General features: G+C 38.8%; 1 protein-coding gene across 3 annotated transcripts in view; it reads right to left on the bottom strand.

The window, feature by feature from the left end:
* The window catches only part of lrp8 (low density lipoprotein receptor-related protein 8, apolipoprotein e receptor), a 319,636-nt gene that overhangs the window by 110,884 nt on the left and 196,153 nt on the right, over positions 1-12,599 (bottom strand). The window lies entirely within an intron of this gene.

The following is a 12,599-nucleotide window of genomic DNA, read 5'->3' on the forward strand; positions in this document are numbered from 1 at the left end:
GGAGGGGGGAGGCAGAGGAGATCAAAGGTGCAAGGGCAGGGTAGGGGGAGGATGGTGGGATGCATATGAAGGCATAGCACTAGGAAAGCTGCAGATTTTAAAGAGATGGATGATTATTAAAGGGGTCAAAAGATTACATTTAAGCGTGTTTGCAGGAGGTAAATACAAGGCAGAGTGAACATAAAAGTCAGCATTTGTCTGCATGCGCCATTTATTTAAATTAGCAGGGAACATAAAGCTGCTGACGAACACTGCATGTGGTTTTATGCCATTTTAAGTATTTCTGTTGGTTTTCCAATGACCTTTTAGAGATGAAATCAATCACAAATGCAGTCATTCTAATTCTGCTTCTACAGGCAGTGTTCTTATGACCGTTTATTAGCACATACGGTACTCAGTAGTTTCTTTGTTCTTTCTCTTGCTCTCATGAACCACAGCAACAGTATCATTAGGTTTCATGTCACCAAAACAAAGGATTTTCTAGATTTATCTCTTTGTATCTCATTTGTTTTAATCAACCTACAGGGTGCAAAGTGACAGAGGAGGGAGAAATAAATTAATACAACAGATGAATCACTTGATCATAAGTTGGAGAAAGAAAAATAATTGCAATGGGAATTCACCATCTTTCTCTCAACTTTCATTTTGTAGCCTCATAACAGCTTTTTGACTGATTGTTTCAATAGCAAATATTAAGTGAAGTCTGTTTAATGGTATTGAATTTAAAAAATGGCAGTAATAAATATTAACCGTAGGCTGTAGTCCTCCAAGGCTCTGGTGGATCTGTGTGCCAGCAGTGTTGCTTGTATGAAATGGGGGTTGTGGTTTACATTCAACAGTATGAGCAGTCTCTAAAATGCGTGTGGGTGGGTGGTAGATATTGTAGACTTCTGGAAAAATGTTCAAAGATATCCCCAGGGAATTTTAAATGATAAAATTGTACAACTTGAAATTAAATTAATGAAAATTTGGTTACGATTTAATCTGTATTGCCTCTGGGATCTGTGTTCAACAATGGTAGTTTCTTTTTAAAATTTTTTGGACCAAAGGTTTTTCCATATGGAGGATGAAGTCCTCTGAGAGGGCAGACCCTTCTGTCTGATCCTTTGGCTCCTTTTCTTGCTATTCCCCACCAAAAAAAAGCAAAGCTTGAACTACAGTAGTACCCAGTGCTAATATGTGTCCATGTGGTTCAACCTGCTGGATGGGTAAAGTAATATGATGGGTCAAGCAGGTTGAACCACATGGACACATATTAGCACTGGGTACTACTGTAGTGCTAATATGTGTCCATGTGCTAATATGTGTCCATGTGGTTCAACCTGCTGGATGGGTAAAGTAATATGATGGGTCAAGAAGGACTTAAGTGATTTTAGCCAAAGTTGACATATGTGCAAAGTCTGAAGAAAAAAATCCTCAAAACATCATGTAGGTATTGAGCATTTAGGCAAAATGAGCTTCAACTTTGACGTCCAAAATCTGATCAGTTCATCCATGAGTCAGAGAAAACTTCGGTGCAAAGTTTGAAGAAAATCCTTCAAAGTCTTCTTGAGACGTCATGTTCGCAAGAGCAGCCTGGATTAGTGGAGGGCTGCAGTGATGGTTGTCCTTCTGGAACTTTCTCCACACAGGATCTGTGAATCTTAGTCAGAGTGATTGCTCAGTTTGGCTGCAGCTCTCTGAAGAGTCCTGACTGTGCCAAACTTCTTCCATTTGAGAATAATGAGGGCCACTGTGCTCTTGGGAACCTTCAGTGAAATGTAAACTTCATCTAGCCTTCCCCAGATCTGTGCCTGTCAACAATCCTGTCTCTGAGCTCTGCAGGCAGTTCCTTTCACCTCATGGCTTGGTGCTAATTTTCAAGTGTTGTTGCAAGGGTCTGAATACTGATGTCAGTGTGATATTTCAGCTTTTTATCTTAAAACAGTTGCAAAAATTCTTGAATTCTGTTTTCACTTTGTCATTATGAGGTACTGAGTATAGATTCATGAGAACAAAAATGTTTTTAAAACTGTAGCATAAGGTTGCAACATAAGAAAATTGAAAAATAAAAATAAAATTTCTTAATTTTTCCTACCAAACTTTCCTCTTTATTAAATGAGTATTAATTTTTGCATTTATTATATAAAGCCAAAGAAAGACAAGAAATATGGGTAGAGAAAGTGGAAGCCGTACACCAAACAGGATAAGGATCAGGATTTGATCATGCAGCAAGTGCATTGTTATTTTTTATTTCTCAATATTGCAACATGTATTGGAGAAATAAAGACAAAGACATATAATTGTCACCTTGTGTATTGACCTTTAGTATAAATAAAATAAAATGCTTGGCAGATAGATGAAGTGACCATCTGGTGTGTGAGGAAAATGCCTAGTAGGAGACAAGTAGTCAAGAGAATCACATTAGCTTTTCACTGCACAATTGCTCGAATACATGTGAGTATTTATAAATGTGCTGAGCAGAGAGAAGAGAAGTGAGCTGGTGCACAAATGATCCAACTGCTTCTTATTCTGGATAGTTATTCCAACCAGTTTTCCTGTTCTTACTAGGCAAAGCAAGATGGGAGTAGAGAGGGAGTTTAAGAGAATCTAAATCTAAGATTTTCCTACAAATATGATCGATCACTGGCTGCATGGTGCATCACAGTAAGAAGGTTTCTGGTATGAATCCCAATTGGACAGGGCCCTGAGTGAGTGGAGTTTGCATGCTCTCCTTGTGCATGGGTGGATTTTCTCCAGGTACCCTGGCTTCCTCCTACAGACCAAATATATGCTCATTAGGTTAATTAGTGACTCTAAATTGACTGTGGAGAGAATCTGAGAACGTCTGGTTGTTTGTCTCCATACGTCAGCCCTGTGATCGACTGGTGAACTGTCCAGGATGTACCCCTCCTCCTGCCCAACAACAGCTGGGTTTCTCCATATCCATACAATCCCGAAAGGGATAAGGGTGTAGACAGTTGATAGATAGATGGATTCGAACCTAGGCCGTCTGCGTGCATGGGTAGCACCTTAAACCACTCAACCATCTGCACACCTCACCTAAGCCTACTTTGACCCAAACTCTGGTTAACTTTAACTTAGAGTTTGTGCAACAAATTCACCCAAAATATATTAAAACAAATATTTTTTGCCTTCCCAAATTTCAAGAATGATACAAAAACTAATGAGTGAGATATTCTTTGATAAGCATGAAGATGCAACCACAAGCTTAGTTACAGGCACACTTTTTGTTTCTTCTGTGCATTAAAATCTACCTTTCTTAAAGCCTAAGAGGTGGGGTTGATTTCCTGTGGTAAATTTTGCACAAACCCACATGAATCATAGCATAATCTGTATTTTTTGCCTTGTTTGAGTGAATATGCCTTAAGCCTGTACAAAGTTAACAATTATTGTCACATTAGAGGAAAAAATATTTTCCTTTCATGTGTAAGCTTACTGAAAAAAGTGTCTAAAATCTGATTTAAAGGCTAAAACCGAGTTAATGGATCCTTTATGAGGCCTTTGAAGTGGACTTTCATGTGTAACCTCAGATGACACAGAGCTTTTATTTCATGGATCAGATGAAGTTAATATTCAGAGCAGCCACCTTCATCTTTAAATGATAGATCAAAGTCTGATCTCTGCAGGTGATTATGGCACATCTCCTCCAATCACTGGCACTAAAACACACGTGGAAGCACCCACGCATTTACTTCCAGCATCAGGCAGGAAATCAATTATCATCAAGACCCCTATGAAATATTTCAAAGCTTTATTATCCACTTTATACTTTCAGAGATAAAGGCTGTCCCAGGTCAGAGGGATGGACAGCAATGAGAAGAACATTCACTGTTTCCAGGTCTTTGAATCCATATGTAGGAAATAAAAGAGAATAAAAAGTGCAGGTGAAAGCGATGAGCCGGGGAGAGGAGGGCTGGAGCCGTCTTGTTTTCAGGCCATTTATACTGTACATCAGAGAGACGGAGACGTATGTGAACAATGAGATGGAGGTTTGGGTTTGATGACTAAATCAACAGCGTCTGTTGTTTTCATTAGGTCGAGGCCACAAACTCCCTGATGTGATCGCTCTGTGTACTCGCAGCCTGCGTTACGACAACTTATGAGACAGGACGGAGATGAATGAAAGGTCAGAGAGAGACAAACTAAAACACTCAGAGAGAGAGAGAGAGGAACAAAGAAGGCGAGGAAAGCAAATATGAAGAGACAGAAGCAAGGAAAATATAGACTTTTCCACATGGAAGGAAAGTAATGAAGCAACTTTTGAAATGTGACAAAATGGAGATTCATTTGTACATTTCACAGTTTTACATCAGCCACATTTGACAGAACAAAAAGCTTTCTGGATGTTAGAAACTTTTTAAAGCAACCCTTGACATTGTAATTATGATTGGGCAAGACGTTCGCTTTACTGAGAGTTGATAAAAGCTTACAAAACATGGAGAAACACCATTACAGTGAATGCAAGGATTTAATCATTCTTAACATGACAAAACTGTGCCAAACTTGCATCATATTTGTTCTACTGCTTTCTAATGTATCTCAAATCAAAGAATGTTCCCAATTAGGAAAGTGCACATTTAGACAGCTTATTGATTAAGGGACTAAACACTGGACCCTAGGTTATCTAAACCTTAATAAATAGTTAGTAATTGATTATTTGTATTTATTTTCAAATCAATTGAGGCTTTCCATTCTGTGCTATTACTCTGCAATGCAGCTGTTAGCCACTATAAGCCATACTTAGGATCTGGTTAGGAGCTACTACCACACTGCTGTGATGCTCTTTTACATGGATGTACAAGGACAGTAGATGAATAGCATCAATAGAACCTCCCAGTAATGTGATTTGGCATTATTTTTATCTAGAAAATGGAGATGAATTTCTATGTACGGTACTATGAAAAAATATTCTCCCCTTCCTGAATTCTTCTTTTTTAAAATTTGCATATTTGTCACATTGAAATGTTCCAGATTGTCAAACAAATTCTACCATTAAACAAAGATAACCCAGGTAGAATACAGTTTTTACATGATGTTTTCATTTATTAAGGGAACTAGCCACTAGCCACACCCAGGCCTGGTTACTGCCAGACCTGTTGCATCAAGAAATCCCCTAAAGAGAACCTATCTGACAAAGTGTAGGCTAAAAGCAGCGCACCATGCCACCATCTCAATAAATCCAAGAACAGGTGGGAAAGAGAGTCATTGACATCTATCAGTCTGGATGCTACAAAGCATTATAAAGCCATTTATAAGGCTATGGGACTCCAGCAAACCATGGTGACAGCCATTATCCACAAATGGAGAAAACTTTGGAACAGAGGTGAACCTTCCCAGGAGTGGCCAGCCTACCAAAATTACTCCATGAGCGCATCTATGATCATCCAGGAGGTCAAAAAAGACAATAAGTAAACGCATTTAGTGCAGGAATGTGGACGTTTACCCTCCAAGGGGTATCATGAGCCAGCAGAGCTAGCACCGCTGTGATGCTGTTGGTCATACATCGTGCACAGTTATAACGGTTTTTGGACCTATTCTTGACTAGTCAGCAACCAATTAAAACTTTCATTCAACCTGGTAGCTTTCTCGCATTAAGACCATTGGAAAAAAAATACGGTCTGCTTCATTTCTGATCAGAACTACCAAGTATTTATTTATTTTCAAGGATTTTGCCCTATTGATGCTGGTTTGAAAACATGATGTTACTATTTTATTGAAAAAAAATAAGCATATATGACATTTTACCATATTGAAAAGGTTGGAGACTTTTTTTAATCAGTCATATTTTAAAAAACAAAAGTAAAATCATGTAATCAAACGAGGATTTAAAATTTCAAATCCCGGAGAAGTGGATTTGATCAACAAGGAGGTTATGAAAAGATTTAACCAAACACAGTTTGTACAAAATTATCAGATATAATATTTTCTATGAATGTTTTTGGAGGTGGAAATTTTTGTCCTCAATGGCTTTAATGTGTTGCAAACTTATATGCAATGTACTATAGACCTGTTAAAAAATACATCAGGATTTAAAGGTTTTGCCATTTTGCAGAAACAGTCAAACTGACTTCAAATTAAAAGTAAAAAATGACTAATTTGAACAAAAATGCCCATAATTATACCAGAAAGTTGACCAGATTTTACCTCAGTCACCTAGGAACATCTCTGTTCCTGGTATATTAAAACTCAGTTATATTTGTTGACACTCTGTCAAAGAAAGATAAATGAAATCTCTCACAGCTCCCAAAATCAACTTTGAGTCAGAATTCAATGCAAGATGGGTGAAAAAGGGAAGAACTTTTTCGTCAAGATGGTGCAAATTACTTGACTGCAGTGGTGTTGTGGTGCATACAGAAGTGGGGATACTCTTATTTCTATGCTCTTTATTGGGTACATTCTTAATTCTGAAGTGGGCAAACTCTATGGAAACTAAAAAAAAATACTATGTATACCTGCATATATCCTGCACTACTCAACTGGTTCTGTCTTTATATTTGTTTTTCAAAAACTAAAATTTAAAGGCAAAGTTTGGCTTTAAACAACTGAGAACCAGTGTAAACTGTCAAACATGGCTCTGTGAAACTTTTATCAGGATTGGGAATCACTGCTTTACATTAAAAAGCTAGCTTAATAACAGCATCTGAAATATATGTGGGTGTTTGGTAGATTTTTAGATTGATGTTGTAACTTTTCCAAGTCACCCAGAGGGAATTCAAAAAGATAAGAGTGCACAACTTGGAATTAAATTAATTAAAATTGGTTATTATTTTATCTAAAATGCCTCTAGGATCAGTGAAGTTCATTAAAAATGATAGTCTGACTTTATTCTGTCTATATACGTATTTGATCTTTTCTAACATCTGTAGCTGTGCATATTAGGAGCAAAAATGTAACTGAAGAGGTCTTACAGTGTGTGTGTTAATGCATGCCCCTAATTATAAATGCATGTGCACGTTCTTCCTCTGTGCATAAATGCATTTTGCTAATCACTTTCAGCGTGCAGATGCATGAACGTCAAAAGCCTCTATTCTTGTGAGAACTTCATCTGCTACATTAAATGTCTTCTTTATGGAAGACTATGACAGCCTTCATGCTATGAAGAGTGGTCAGGATGACTCCACCTTCACTCCACTAAAAATGCAATCCCTTTGAAAGTCACACTGACAGCCACAGGATCCACAGGAATCTGGAGCAGCTTCTTTTTCTATCCAAAGGAAAACAGATTTAGTAATGAGAAAATATCACATCCAATTTTGATTCGATGAAAAAACTGCTGTGTGTGCATGTGTGCCTGTAGTGTGTGCAACAGTCGTAAATCAATACCACTGTACGGCCAGATGTTTATGCTGATAAAAATCAATGCCCTTTTTACAGCTTTGATGCCAGCTGGTAGAATGTAGGCTAGATAATGTGAAGTGAGCCCGTGTGCACATGACTGCACAGAGAGGAGAGAGAGTAAAGGATGTGTGTGTTTGCATGATTTCAGAGAGCAATCGAAAAAAGACTAGCACGTGTGCTACTTCTTAAGTCATACTCAGAAGACTCAGATTAAAATGGATCAACAAAGTGTACCTATATCCCAACCTGTCAAGCACAGAAGTTTAGCCTTAAGCTTCCAGAAATGATGATTAAGTATCCTATCCAGTCGCCGGTGGCTCTGTTGTAAAGTTAGCAGTAACAAAAATGCTGGGCTGGTTTATATTTTCAAAGCTAAATCCTGCTGACAAACAAGTCAGATTCTATGAATTCTGTATGTGTAAAAATCATGAAATAATCACACATATTGACTTCATGTTCCACATCTGAATCACAGCTGGAGTCCTGGATAAAAATCTGAGGTTTAAATGACTCATCCATCACTTCAGACCTACGCACTCGCTGATCTATTAGCATGACCTAACGATAGGCTGAAGCACTGAGGTACATTTACCAGAGTTACATTTTACTGGTTATGCCACTGACCTACAGTGGCCATTTTTCTATAAATGACCATTTGGGAATGACAGATTCTTACCCTAGGCCGTCACTCTGATGAACCTCAACAGTCACAGAGCATCACAAAAATATAGCCCATCATCTCAAATACTAACCTGGCATGCCATTTAAACTCTTTTAGATAACGTATATATGATATGATACAATGCACTTCATTATCCCCTTAGGGAAATCTATCTTGGACTCCAAGTGCTGCACACATTAGGCTGCCAGATAAAAACATATAAGTAATAAATTAGATCAATAGCAACAATAATCCACGTGTACACAGAGTTTCACATCTCAATAAACGATCCAAACAAATAACCCAACAATATGGCACATACCCATATTACAAGAGTCTCATAGAAATATAAAAATGAAAATGGAAAATAACAATAAGGATAAGATGAAATACAACAAGATAAGAGAACATGATACAGATTTAAGAAATATGTGGATATGTTCCACATCCATCCATGCAACTGCCCACTGAAAGTGTTAGGGAAGGGCAGAACCTTTGAAAAAATGTAATCTGACAAACAATGTCCATTTCATTCGTTAAAGAACCAATTAGAGCCACAAAGCATATGACATAGTGAGCATTGTGCAGCTTTTGATTGCACTTGCCCCAGTAGCAGCTACAGTTGCTAACCATTACTGGAGACAGCTGGTGAAACCAAAGCTGGTCAAAGAAGAGCAAGAACTTCTTTTCCACCAAGAAAAACCTGTGCAATTCTTTGCTTTTCTTTAAACAAAGAAATGTTTCCCAGTACTGATAAAAATGGTGCTGTAGCTACATCCAGGCTAATCTATTCAACCAGCAGCCATTGTTCACCGGCTTACAGTACAACTAAACCCTGCCTGTAACTATCACAAACTCATACTGAAGCAGGGCAGGAGAAGAGCAAAACATCCTTTCCTCTTAGAAAAGCTTTCAGCGTTCAGTCCAAATGCTGTCCAGCTGTAATGAAAAAGAAAACTGCTGTCATACTAGAGCTACGTACATCTGAACTAATTGCTACACCAGTTACCATCGTTTACCAACTTGCAGAACACCTAAACCCAGCCCATAGTTACCCCCATGTTCTCCTCAAATGACACCAATTGGTCCATCAGTGCTCTCAGACCTGGCATGATCATTTCAGATTGGAGCTTTGCAAGCTAGATCTGCCTGATGACAAGCATGGAATCTGGCCAATCTATTGGCTTTGCAAGGGGACTCATATGCATCTTTGCACTGTTTTCTGCAAGGACTCTGTTGCAGTAGTGCTGTTAGAGTTTTTTACTCAGCTGCAAAGATATTTTATAGTTTTTTACCTTTTAGAATAGAATAGAATAGAATAGAATAGAATAGAATACCCTTTATTGTCATTGCACAGTGTATGACTAAATTTGCTTTGCTTCTCTTAAAAACAAAGAACAAGAAGGACATAAAAGAGAAGTAATAATAAATAGAGCTATAAACAAATAATGATAGCCAAATAATGATAGAATTTTATTCTTACATTTTTTACTTTAACCAGCTACATTCTCACATTGGCTCATCCCAGATGCTTGTAGACAATTTTTAGAAAGCTGACAGGACAAAGTCTTCAGTCAGGGTACAAAATTTTAGGGATGTAATGATGCATCAGTTCAACATTAGCATCAGCTGATATCAGGACTGTTAACAAACATTGGCCATCTGCAAATAATGTGGCAAAACTAGATATCGATAGCTTAATGTGTTGAGTTATGTCAATTTACTGTACATATCTGGTACACTGTACCGCTGCTGATACAAAGAGGAGACTTTTTTGTGCAGAAGAAATCACCTGCTGGACAAAGTCTGATCTGATGTCATAGTCACACATGAGAGAAATTATTGGCTGTTACAAATTAGAACCAATGCCAATGTTTAAAGTAACAATTTAGCTGATTGGTACAAATGTCATTTCAACTACTAGTTTTGGTGCAAGGCTTCCACTGTATTAACATTTTGCCTGTGTACTTGTCTAAAAAAAACAAAGTATGCACCTTTAGAAAGCACTTGCAAAATGCCCATTTGTTTAAAGCTTCCTTAACACCAAACATTTCTCATGCTTCTTGCCTGCAGAGTGACCGTGCTCACCCCATTTCCACTGCAATATTCAGAACAAGAGCTGGGTTTCAAAGAGAAAAAGAGATCATGGTTGGCATCTCCAGACACATAAAAAATATAGATAAAGAAATAAAGGTAAAACATTTAACTTTCTTGGCAGTGAGATAAAAGAAGAAAAAACCTCACTGCACCTTTACCAGAATCTTAAACTACACAGTAACCCAGGTGGCGGACTATAACACGTACAAAATCTACCTGCTTGCCCTGAAAACCTTAAAGTTGGGCACAAGCTGCTTATTCCACGTTTTATCCCTTCTTCAACTATTCTCTAAGATGTGAACTTGCATTGATTATTGCCCAGAGTCTGCCAAAAACACGACTCCACGTAGTTATTACTGAAACAAGAGCCGCCTTAAAATTTCATTTCTAGAAATATCTTCACATGGGACACGAAGCCTTTGAACTTCTTCTACCTCTTTTCTCCCTGGTTGCCTCCTCCAACGTTTTTCTTTCCTCTATTTTTCATCCATACTTTCTTCACGTTCACCTTTTCTTTCCTCCTTAAAGAAACTTTTATTCCTTTGAGTTTTAAGGGGTTTTAGTTTGCAAGACAGAGGAGCATTAGAAGTAAGTTATTCAGAGTCATAAAGACTTCAAAAACTGAATGTGATCCATTTTAAAGAGCATCACAGTCCCAAAGCTACTTATTATAAATGAAATGACAAGTTGGGCTGATAAGAAACACAATTTAGTAGATAATACCATTTGTATTTTGTATTAATCAGAGAGGAACATGCAGTAAACAAATGGCAGCAAATGAGCACTCTGTCCTGACAACGCCTGATTCACTGCCAACAGCCTGTGGTGACAGGAAATCATCATTATTACCCACGTCAGTCATCACTGAGTAATCAAGTCTTTCAGATTAAAGAAAAAGGAGAAAAAGAGAGTTAAGACATTTTGAAGCATCTGCCTGCCCTCAAACGTAAGGATCAGGTTATGTGAGGCCACAAATGTGGGCCTTTTGCTGTGATTTCCTTCAGACGTTTCATAATAATGTTATTAATAACTTTATTTGTATAGCACTTTTAAAAACAAGGGTTTACAAAATGTTTAGACATGCAGAAAAACAGAGCAGCAGAATCCAGGCAAGAGATAAAAACTGCAAGAAAACATAAGGCACCCAAACGACATCGAGAGAACCCTAAAGGTAGAGAACCTAGACCAAACAAAAAAAAAAAAGTACATGAAACCCAAAAAACATTATTACCCAGACATCATTAGTACTAAAATATCCCAAGACATCACATGAACTAAGACATTCCATGACATAATAAGAACTAAAACGTCACATGACATCATAGAAACCCAGGAACCCAACAACACAGGAGTTCAACTCAAAAACTTAAGACCAAAACTTGAGAACAAGAGGACCAAAGATCTGGGACCAGGTCGCAGTTGCAGCAGGCTAAGCAAGACCTCCCAGACATCCCTCTCCCCAGCAACATTTTCCACCTCTTCCTGGGGAATTCTGAGGCGTTCCCAGGCCAAATGAGATACTCCAAGGGAGGTCCCCTAGTTGGACGCACCTGGTAGAACTCCACTGGGAGGCCACCTGAAGGTATCCTGATCAGATGCCAGCTCAACTGGCTCCTTTCGAGGTGAAGGAGCAGCAGCTCTACTTCGAGATCCCTTCGGATATCTGAGCTGCCCACCCTACCTCTAAGGCTGAGCCCAGCTGACCTCGTAGGAATCTCATTTGGACTGCTTGAACCTGTAATCTTATTCTTTCAGTTATTACCCAAAAGCTCTGACCATAGGTGTGGGTTGGGAAAAGACTGACTGGTAAATTGAGAATCCTGCCCTCCAGCTCAGATTCCCCTTCACCATGACCATACGGCACTATGTCTGCAATACGGCCAATGCTCACCAATCCACCTGTCGATCTTCACTTGTGAGAAAGACCCCGAGATACTTGAATTCCTTCACTTGGGCCAGACACCTGGAGGGAGCAATGCACTGTTTTTCAGCATTGGACTTGGAGGTACTGACCCTCTACCCAACCACTTCGCACTCAGCTACAAACCACCCTAGTGCCTGTTGAAGGTTGTTGGCTGAAGAAGCCACAATGAAAACCCATCACCTGAAAAAAGCAGAGATGGAATTCTGGGGTCACTCAACTGAAAACCCTCTTCCACCAAGCTGCGCCTCAAGAGCCTGTCCATGAAAATCACAAACAGAATTGGCGATAAGGGGCAGCCCTGGTGGAGGCCAACACACACTGGGATTTTGGTTATACAGGGACCTGATAAAACCAAACCTTGCGGGACACCAGGCAATGGTGGAGGTAGAGGAGAAGTGATTGCCTATTTGGACCGCAAAAGTTTGCTATAAAGATAAGAATGAATCCAGCTAAGCGCAGTGTCCCTGATGACCACCCAGTTTTTAAGACACTCAATTAAAATACTTTGATCAACAGTATCAAAAGCTGCACTGAAATCTAAAAGAATTAAAATCGCTCCCTCCCTGACTGCTCAAA

The sequence above is a fragment of the Cheilinus undulatus genome, linkage group 7 (assembly GCF_018320785.1).
Source record: "Cheilinus undulatus linkage group 7, ASM1832078v1, whole genome shotgun sequence".
Classification (NCBI taxonomy): Eukaryota; Metazoa; Chordata; class Actinopteri; order Labriformes; family Labridae; genus Cheilinus; species Cheilinus undulatus.